The sequence below is a fragment of the Manduca sexta genome, chromosome 27, assembly GCF_014839805.1.
Source record: "Manduca sexta isolate Smith_Timp_Sample1 chromosome 27, JHU_Msex_v1.0, whole genome shotgun sequence".
In the NCBI taxonomy this organism is placed as follows: Eukaryota; Metazoa; Arthropoda; class Insecta; order Lepidoptera; family Sphingidae; genus Manduca; species Manduca sexta.
Genome location: NC_051141.1, coordinates 12852943 through 12863802, shown reverse-complemented (window position 1 = coordinate 12863802; position 10860 = coordinate 12852943). Strand labels below are relative to the sequence as shown.

Here is a 10860-nt window from a genome sequence, read left to right as displayed (position 1 = left end):
CAATTCTGATATATCGGAGTGTTAAATTGAGATTGATTATAAATACATAGGCATGTCTATCGCATCACTTAATGGACGCTATGGCTAGCACCAATTAAAGACTAACCGCAAAGCGTATGCCCATTGTATGGTGTGTCGAGATTCTAGTATATATACTTTAATGTATTAGTAGCCTACGCATCTACCGAGAACCGAAATATCTGCTTTTCCTAATGAGTAAAATCAATTAAGAGTTTTGCATGCACGGTAAATTACTGAGTCTCTATATGATTTGCTTGTACACAATGGCATAAAAGATCAAAATATTCGTATATTCAAGTACATTTCAGTTATATATGCTGGTATGTTATTAAATAATTATATGTATGACATTGGCGATCATTTGTGATAAATAAGAGGCGACCTAGACATAATATCTAGTATTCAGTAATGCGATATTGTATCGTACGTATACCGATCTGTAGCTGTGCCAGTAGTTTAACGTGCTACGTTTTCAATATGAGTTTCCTTGATAGAAAATAACACATTAGCTTTTACCGTTCCGCCCGGGTTAAAACTTTTCCGAGATAAAAGGTCCGCTATATATTTTCCTGAGGTCAAAGGCATATGTACTGTTCCAGACTATATTCACCCCGATGCCGAATTTCATCCAAATCCGTACAGCCGTTCTGACGCGATTCTGTGACATCCGTCCAAACTTGGCATTTATAATTTTATTAAGTATAGACAAGAAGCGTTAAAAACTTACCCCCTTATTCATAGACGTTTTTTATCGAACGACCGAGTAAGGCTGTGATAACAAGTCTGTTTCTCAGTGCTGACGGCATGGCAGTCTTCGCAGTGCGTAGACGTAGGGCCGTTGTGATTGGCTAATATTGAAATACAACAATAATAACCAATCACAACGGCCCTATGTCTATTTCTCAGTGCCGTTGGGCACTGAGAAACAGGCTTGTTATCACAGCTTTACTCCGTCCTTAGATAAAAAACGTTTATGAATACGGGGGTTAATATATAATTGCGAATGGCGAAATACTTAAATGTTTTCAAGTAAACCACTAGAGCGAGGAAATTTTGGAGTCAACCTCATCGTGAAATATCGATCGGGTAGTTCGCGCGCCATCTTTTTGGCACGAAGTCTGAATGTACAATTCATATTGTGATAACATGTATATTTCTAACATTTTCGTTCGCCTTCACTCTTACTTAGCTCACGTGAAATATTGACGTCCGTGTTTATATTGGACTACATTTAATCGCGGTTCCGCCTACATGAGTCTTAAATCATATTTAAATACTTGTCAATATACTCGTGTTCATAAATTCACGTTTAGCGCCTAATTTTAAGAGCTTTTCGTAAAATAACATCTTCGCAGTGATAAGTAAAATAAGTTACTCCTTACAACGTCAGCGACCTGTTAAAGTTCCATCAAAATCGGTCTCATTCAAAACATGAAAAATTGTTTTTAGATGTAAATCCGTGCAAATACTCATAATAAAATTCAGCAAAGAGTTTCTATTTAACAGCGGATGTATATGATAAAATTAATAATGAAATACATACATATTTGTGGTTGCGCATAATCACGTAACTTATCTGCAATTTATGACTGAAACATACCTTCTGTTAAATGTACCTATTATTTTTGCTATTTGCGCTAAGTACTAATAAGCTTAGGTACTTATTAAGACTACCACTTTAACATCCCAACGAAATGGAAATCGAACAAAATACAGTAAACATAAATAAGTATAATAAAGATTATTATACTCACGGAGGTATTAACTTCTGTACACACAATCCGAAGCTAAGATCCGAAGTATATTAGTTAGGTGTCAGAGACATTGTATGTAGAATATTTTCTAACACTGAATTTACTTTGCGAACCTGGAGCAAGTTAGTCCAGTACATCCTGAGCTTTCGGCTATATTAGTAGTCTATCCACATGTGGGTTTAAAAAAACTCATTCATACTATTGGGATTAATGGTTGTCTATTTTAAAACGGACCAGGTCGGCGTTTGACGTGGCTTGTCAATTGGTCATGCAGGCGAAGGACTGCGTACCTATGCTGCCCGTTGCCCGCATAAACCATTGCGCCACCGATGTTATACAGCTGTTTTATTCATAAACAGAAGTGTCTGTTACACTACTATTATGTGAATGTACATACATACTGAAATGTTATTGACCCACAAATAAGTTACAAAAATTTAATATTAAAATCATATTTTGCCGTATAAACCTACAATTATAGGTAGACAGAAGTTTTTGGCTTATAATAGCGCATAGGTACTTGAGTAATAAAAAAAATGGTAGTAAATAGGCACCATTCTATGAACCGCACAAATAACATGTTTCGAGGTCAACCTTTAATTTGTTTTTGTGCTGGTATGATTAATTGATTCGGTACACATACATCTGCATGTAAACTTACAACTAGGTCGATAAAAGTTCGTTACACATGAAACTGTTGCAATATTCTGCACTCAAAATTATTAGGTGCGAGTGTGTAATTTTCAGCGTATCTGGCACAAGCGAATTTTATTTGCAGAATAAATTAAAGTTGGTGCCAATATTAAATAAGTTATTTTATTACACAATTAAATGTAATATTCGGTAAGTCATTTTCTTTACTTCCTTATTATTTGCCAACACAGTATATTATAAGTGCTTAATTCTTATAGGAATAAAAGAAAATACGCAAAATTAATAATATACAACTTAAGAACACAATATAACCTATGCGTTAACGTATGACACATATTTATAAATATTAATTTTTAATATGATTTTAAAGTAAAGAACATACAAAAACAAACATTTGAATGATGTTAAAAATCTCCCTCTCTCTAATCTCTATTGAATGACTTACGAAAGACGCCAGTAAAGACAATCGTAAAAATTAAATACGTTGTGTTCATAAAAACAATTAAAGCCACTTACCTAAAACATGCCGGCTCTAAAGCCCAAATTTATAAAACAACTCTACATTGAAACCCAACAAAATAGTCTTTCACTTTTGGAATGTTCACGAATCAGCGGAACTGTCTTTATGCTTCCGAGAGGCAATACACATTCTGTCAATAAATCTACACACCGAGGAGTTGGTCGGACGCGTACGTCTGTACTCCGACTCCGTTGCCGGTATCACAGTGATACCTAACTGGTATAGCGTGTAGGAGGAAACCAAAGCGCTAATACATTTAAACATGCAGTGCATTTTCATATTTGTTTCAGCGCCATCTCTTGGCTTAGATAGAAAATTTATTGTAAGCATATTGGCTTTGGATTCTTTTAAAGCGACATCTCGTAACCATGTACTGAACTAAAACAAATTTCGAAACAGAATTGAACATCAGGCTACTGTTTGCCTATCTAAGATGTTCAGCGCCCTCTATGTTCGCTGGCAGTCTTTCAATAAAATTAACTAGATGACATTAGTAAATTGTTTATTCTAAACTCAAAAAGATGATCCTATTTGATAAGGGATCCTAAAGACAGATTTATTTTTAAGAGGAAAACGTTCTTAGGAGACTGTCCTCTATTTTAATAAATAAAATAGCAATTTAGCATCTTGAATTGCAATTAAGTATATCGTTAATAATGTTTATTTTTCTGAAACTTTTTAATATTCTGCAAATAAATAAAGAAGTATTAATGAGCCACGCATCCAAGGCTATAATAATTTCGTAGATTCATGATTAAGTATATAAAACAATTTTTTCAGAAAATATTTCAATACTCTTTAAACCTTCAAAATTTAAAAATGGGATAAAAAGAACAGAATATTGGGAAGCTTCTAAATAAATTTCTGGTTAGATGCAAAATATTTTGAAGGAGTACTAGAGAACTGTTAGTAAAAAGTCCTCTAGTTTTAATCTAAGATATTTTTGTTGTAGAAGCTCTGTACCTAATTGTCGATGTATGTACGTACATACTTCTTTGATTAAAGTACGCGTCAATTGTTTGTCACTAACAAAACGGCTCTTGATGAATTTAAATAGACTATTTTTTTAGGATAAGAGTTAGACAACGATTAACTGAGACTTATCACTGTATTTCTTTAAGTTTTGGTAATGTTTTATTACCCATAAAAAATCATTCTAACCAAAAACAATGCATGTAAATAAAACACAATAATCTAACAGTACTTGCACTTTTAATTTTATAATATATGCTCGATGGTTCCTATTAAATATGAACATAAATGAAAATGCTTTACTATTGGCACAAAGAAAGCTCTACCTGAGCCTCATAAAACCTGAATAAGATCTCTAAGTACGTTAATCTAGCACTGTTGTCCAGCAACTAGTTAATACTGCCTTTTTGTGCTACATATCATTGCCACTCTCCATAAGCGAAACCTACGTTTCTAATGGCGAGGTGCATTGGATCCCATAGTTCTCATAGAAAACAAGACGTAATCCTGTTTCGCAAGCCTATGCTTCTAGGATCGTCCCACTCCATGAGCGCAAGGAAATAGAATTAGCTAACTGGTTTCTTGAGGTTGTAACTAAAGAGTTCTAAGATTATATAGAGCCGATATTAGGAAGATTTTCATACAAAAAAATTGCGCTTATGTGACGATTACTAAATTTACCGTGAAATAGCAAATCATCAATGTAAAATATTTAATATTTTTCCATATTATGATTTGCACGGTTTTAAAATATTTTGTGTACTTAAATATGTTATTTTTATATTAATATCAAAGGACGCTGTGACATCTTGTCATAAGAACATTAGGTAGTACATCGCACTCTTAATAAAATAATGACCTATTCCAAAATTGTTAATTTATGGGAATCGTCAAAAAACTAATTTCTGTTTGCGACCCTTTTTTCCTCTTCTTTTTCCCTGTTTATTATTCCTCTTTTTTTCATGCTATAGGTTTCATTTTTGGTCTATAAGTTCTTAATAAGTTCAATATAATAGCATTTTAAAAAAAGATATAAAATAGAAATTTGTTTTTTGACGATTCTCATTAATTAACAATTGTGGAATATATCATTATTTAGTAATAACTTCTGCAGCAAAAATATTGACCTGATGCCCGGTCTATAACTAAGTATATAAGTAGTTCAATGTTTGGTTGTAACTCATTACCGCATATGGGTTTCATAGAGCGTTAATAGAACTTACTCCGCACAATGTTTGGTTAGGTATAGATAGTTCGCATATGCTCAAGTCTATATGAGCGTAGATTGTTATCGGTAACGGAATAAAACCATTTTGATACTTTGCCAATTGATAATAATATTCAATGTAAACAGTTTAAACGATAGGTACATAAGAACATGGTAAAATAGCTCCTACTAAGAGCTTTTCAATTGTTTCTGATAAAATTTAAATACAGTTAAGTACACGCGCAGAATTAATTAGCGAAATTTTATGAAGCAAAATTTTGATCTACCAGAATTATCTCTTTCGCGGAACTCCACAAATATACTTAAAGTAGATTCTAAACTGTTATAATATACTTAATAGAATACGGCAAAATTGTAAAGAGAATATATACGAAACGGCTCGGTTTTATGGCTACAAAATATGTGTATACTACCAATTACATTTTTATTCAAGTAATCCGTGTTTATCCGTTAAGGTCCACTGTTTTAAAAAAAACACCGTGTGATAGCAGATCAGAAGTCACCAGTTCTATTGTCTCCTGTGTTCTCATATCAATCTGAACCGTTTCGGCTGATTCTTAATGGAATGTAACAACGATCATTGATGAAACTTTAACTGTTGGCGTTTGTCCAAAATATATTATGCGTCTTTACCCAACGTTCTCAAGCACGCTCTGCTACCATTGTTGGGAGATATCAAGCAAACGCCTTTCTGTGAGATATAACAGAATTTTATATAACATTATGTACAAAAGAGAAGACAAAATTAGAAAAACATTATTTTGGTATCTGTAAAATAATAATTTTGCGGTAAAAAAATATAATTCCAAAATCAACTTATTTACTTAATGTCGTGAACGTTGTCTTAAGACGAAAAATTCAAATGATGAAAAGATAACTTAAAATAATAAATCTACTATCGATATTATTAAAGAATGTCCCGCACAGAGCCCCGTCCAAGTAGTTTTATTATACATACACAGCGCACAATACGCATTGATCTACATAGAATAGCATTAAAATAATACAAAAATAGTTATTTAATGTTTTCTATCTTTAATTTTGCTTAAAACAATATATCACCTCACTCGACTTCAACATAGGTCTGCCAAAAAATGCCCCAACTACCGATCAAAATGAATTGGAAATATATGAGCATATTATCATTGTGATGCTATATGTACCTTAAAGTACTTATATCATTATATAATAACAAACATATATAGTACATCCTGTATTGTTTAAAACACAATAGTACGTAAGTTATTAGTGTAACGGAGTCGACTTATTATTTAAATCAAAAAGACGAAATCAAATCAAACAAAAAAGACGAGTTTATAATGTAAACAATACATATTTTAAAAGTACGATTCACTAAATAAATAAAAAAAATCATTCATTATTTTGTGCATACAATATTAAATACATAATCTTTTCATAACATAATAAATAGTGGAACTGTAAAAATTTCGAACAACCGTCAGGCATCATTATTGCGTTAACCTTACATACCGCAAAGAAAAATTAAGATATGAAGTCTTGGGGCATCACAGCTGTTCGCGTATTACTCACCGCAGTATAGGTAAAATAAACAATGTTATTACAAAATGGACGTACAAAGGAAAGGAATATCCTGCAAATAGATAACAATATAATGCACAGTTGGCTGTGATTTGCGGAAGTGATGAGTGTACGTTCATTAACATGCAAGAACCATTGTGAACAATGACCTTTACACGAGTTTACTATGCCAGTGGCAACATGGATGGCCATGCCGTGATCACTGCAGGCTCACCGTAAAACAAAAAACACATAACAAGTAGGCTAAATAAAAATATGACGTATTTTTGTTTCGTAAATTTGATATACATTGAGCAGGTTTCTTCGTTTTGATAAATGTGTTAAATATTTTTATTTTCATTCATGAATTGTATGAAGAACTTAAACGTAGTTTTTCTGGATTATCATTAGCTTAAACTGATTAGTAATGTTTACAGTTCAATTTTGGGATAAAAAATATCGTAACGGAGGAGAAACTGCCCACAATGCAGTGGGCAGAGAATTATAGTAAAAGTTATAAGGGAGAAAATATCTGTATTTATAAAAGAGAATTTGCTACCATAAATCGATTTCTTTTCCCTATACTAACCATTCGCACAATAATAAAATGCATATTTGGCAAAATTAATGACGGTTTTATTAAAATTAGTATAATCCCCGGAGGTTTTAGTTTTAATAGTGATTGCCAGATAGGTTTTTTCATGGCACCGGTAAACGTGCACATTGTTCACCTGAAGTTAATTAGTGGCCTGAATGGCCCATAACTGAAGATACATAGGTTTCATATTGGTCTTTAAGGAAAGCAATATATATTGGTATGTGAATAAGAAGCTGTAATTTCAATTGTATCCATACAGCTATTCTATGATCCAAAACACAAATTCTATGACCACCATACTTTTAACTTGGGACGGAATTCCTGATATTCCTTACTTTTTTATGTTGTAGGTTATAGGAGGCAAACAGGCATACGGTTCACTTGTTAGTAAGTATACACCGCCGCCCATCAACATCTGCAATGCCAGTACTTAAATATAATACTTACTTAAATCATGATTGAAAACAGTATGCCTAATGGAGCACGTTAATCCTATTAGTCTGTATATTATGTATCAATATGTTTAGTTCAGCCAGAGTGTAACCGATCCGGCAAAAGGCAATACAACCCCTATTAAATCTTGAGACCGGTAACAGCGAAGTTTGGGTACTTTGGTATAACGCCTCTGCCTACCCCTCGAGGACAAAAGACGCGAATGTGGGTGTATGTAAATTTATTTTTTTTATGTCTCAGCTGAACAAGGTAGATATTCCGACTCACCGTGTGTGGGTTGTGAATCCTGTGACTCTGGGTCGACAACCTCTTCTAACAATTGAAAGAGATGTCTCATCATTGAAATTTTATACACCAACGTGTTATAACTTTACGAAGTAAACAACTGGTCTTTTCCGTTATGTATTTAATAAAACTCGTTATTGTAAGTACATCAAGTCTTATAGAAAAGTTTATATACTTACAATAAAGAATATAAACAAACAGGAAGTACAAATGGCGATCTTATCGAGTAATAAAAGGGATTAGAAATTACTACTTAAGTAGTATAATAGAACACATATAACATCAAATACTTAATATATATAACATTAGAAAATAACTACATATTATAATACAACAAATACACCATTCAAAATACGCGTAATATAATATCGAACTTAATGTCTGAACATAAAGAAAAAGGAGATAGAATATTACATTACGTTATAAATGTCTTCAAAATAAATTTACCATTTTAGTAATTTGTTGTCTTCCGCATTTCGAGAGATAGTGGAAAATAATTTCTTTCTCAACTGCTATTTTTTTAAAAAGTCCACGAGCTTTTATACTCGCTTTCATTAAAATACTTGTTGCTAATCGTGGCTTACAGTTGATAGACGGGATAGACTCATGAAGTAATTAACACTATTATCGCACATAGGATCTTCTTTCCCATTAGCCATATCTATTATATTATACAAGACCGGGATATTTGCAAGTACTTATATTTTTAGTAAAATAAAGAGTTTCCACGTTTATTTAACGCGTTGAATGTGTGTTAAGGTTATACAAACCAGTTGATGGGTACGTTACACATTTCATATTGGAATCGCTATATTAATGCCATAACGGGCAACATTTAGAAATTCAAATCCGGTAATCACAATGTCAAATGACATTAAATAAAGGAAGTTTGTAAAAACCTATAACGGCAGTAGCGGATGGTTCCGCTAACATTTTGCAACATCCGCATTTACTTTGTGTTGTCAATTTGCTACGTTTAGAATATTAAGAGTTTCTTGCTGACAATTTGAACTGTTAGGGATTTAACGCTTTTGACTTCAAAATTATGAATTTACTGCTCGCCCTCATTACACCATATGACGGTATATTCCATCACATGGTGTGATGAACAGTGTTTACTAATTGCCTTTCTACCTATCCCATCAGAAATAAAAGACGTAAGCGTGTATGAATTAAGTAATCTACGCTTTTTAATATTGTCCATTAAACTAATGGCAGTGTATAATGTATATCCCGAGCCGAACAGTTTAATGTGAGCATTCTGTTTATACTTGTGACACCATGATTCGCTCACGATTTATTTTGTCGGCTAACTACAGATTTGCCTATTAAGATTTGCGTAAGCATTTCCATTTCCCTACTTTGTTAGCTTTTATATAATTTAATGCGTGCATTATATTACTCCGCCTTAGTGTTTGTTACCTAACTATTACAGTGTTTATATTATAATAAAAATAAATATGTAAAAGAGTTGAATGCCCTTTGACTACCCAAACATCGGCTGGGTCATAGATGTGACATGAACCTACGTGGTATGTTATTAGACGTAAAACCCTAATATTATAAATGTCAAAATCTGTATGTTAGCTGTAGACGCAGAAACCGATGACCTGATGTAAAAACCTTTCCTTTCCAGTACCACGCGTGCTGGCTTTCGGAAACACCGCTTGGTGGTGTTTTCCATCTTGGCGCGAATCAAAAAGTTTGGAAACTCATCCAGGTGCCGCACAAGGAATCAGGCTGTGGAATGGTTTGCCAGCATTCGTGTTCCCTCCTTCCTATAACTTGGGGTCCTTCAAGCGGAGCGTACAGAAGCAATTATGCAGGGCAGCAAGACTGTGCCGACCGTCAGGGGATGTTTGTATCTTTGGCCGGTCGGCACTTTCTACAGGCTTCACTTCGCTTAACGTCAGGTGCAGAGAAGCCACTCTACCGAGCCACAATAAAAAAAATAAATTTGACACACAAACCTTTATCTTATAGGTTGATTTAATAATGTGTATAATAGGACTTATTTATGGGAGAGATCTTATATGGAGCGGAGCCGCGAGCAAAACCTAGTGTATAATAAGAGTATAATAAATCTTGTCATCCAATTAAATTAACCTTTTTGCGCGGCCATTGTAACATGTTTGTCAACAAAATGCAGCAGTTAAAAATAAAAATAATGCAGCATTAATTAGTGATGGAATAAAAATTGTGCATCAATTAGACTACGACAATTCAATATAAGTAAGTATAATATATTCTATACATACATATAGAATATGTTCCATCTAATCAAGTAAAAACAAAAATAATAATTCCAGAAATAAATAACGAATAAGTTGGATATCAATATGACAGATGATCATTTATATTTACTTATAATTTTACTCATGACTTCACCCATATAGAGTATACATGTGATCTTAAAAGTAGATATAATGTTATAATGAAAGATTATCTAATTAACATTTATGATTTTATATTAGATCGACACATGAAAATAGACCATGGAAACCAATGATGCGAACGCTTTGTATTAATAATAATTACTATAAAAAAGGCTCTCCAAACTAACCTAGATTCTGGCCGAGCAGTTCCAGGTTTGCCGCGCACATCGACGAGACACTCTTGCTTCTGCAAACAATCAGCTAGAAATATTTATTATTCTAACTAAATCACATTCAGAGAAGAACAAGTATTTAATTATGATGAATAGATATAAATTGGTATATCAAATTTCATGTTTAAGAATAGACAATTCTACAGAATCAAATGCGAATAAAATATGTTTACATTGGTTTTCTAGTCGCTGTCCAGATAGTTATAATAATATTTTTTTTTATTGCTT

The 10860-nt window shown here is 33.0% G+C and overlaps 1 long non-coding RNA gene across 1 annotated transcript in view; it reads right to left on the bottom strand.

Annotated features, from left to right (window-relative positions):
- Window positions 1-6505: 6505 nt before the first annotated feature.
- LOC119190835 overlaps window positions 6506-10860 on the bottom strand; it is a 43265-nt gene continuing 38910 nt past the window's right edge. Inside the window, exons 2-3 of the long non-coding RNA XR_005113196.1 lie at window positions 10588-10646; window positions 6506-9953 (exon numbers count right to left, since the gene is read on the bottom strand). This is a non-coding gene — a long non-coding RNA (uncharacterized LOC119190835). The remainder of the gene's footprint in view (window positions 9954-10587; window positions 10647-10860) is intronic.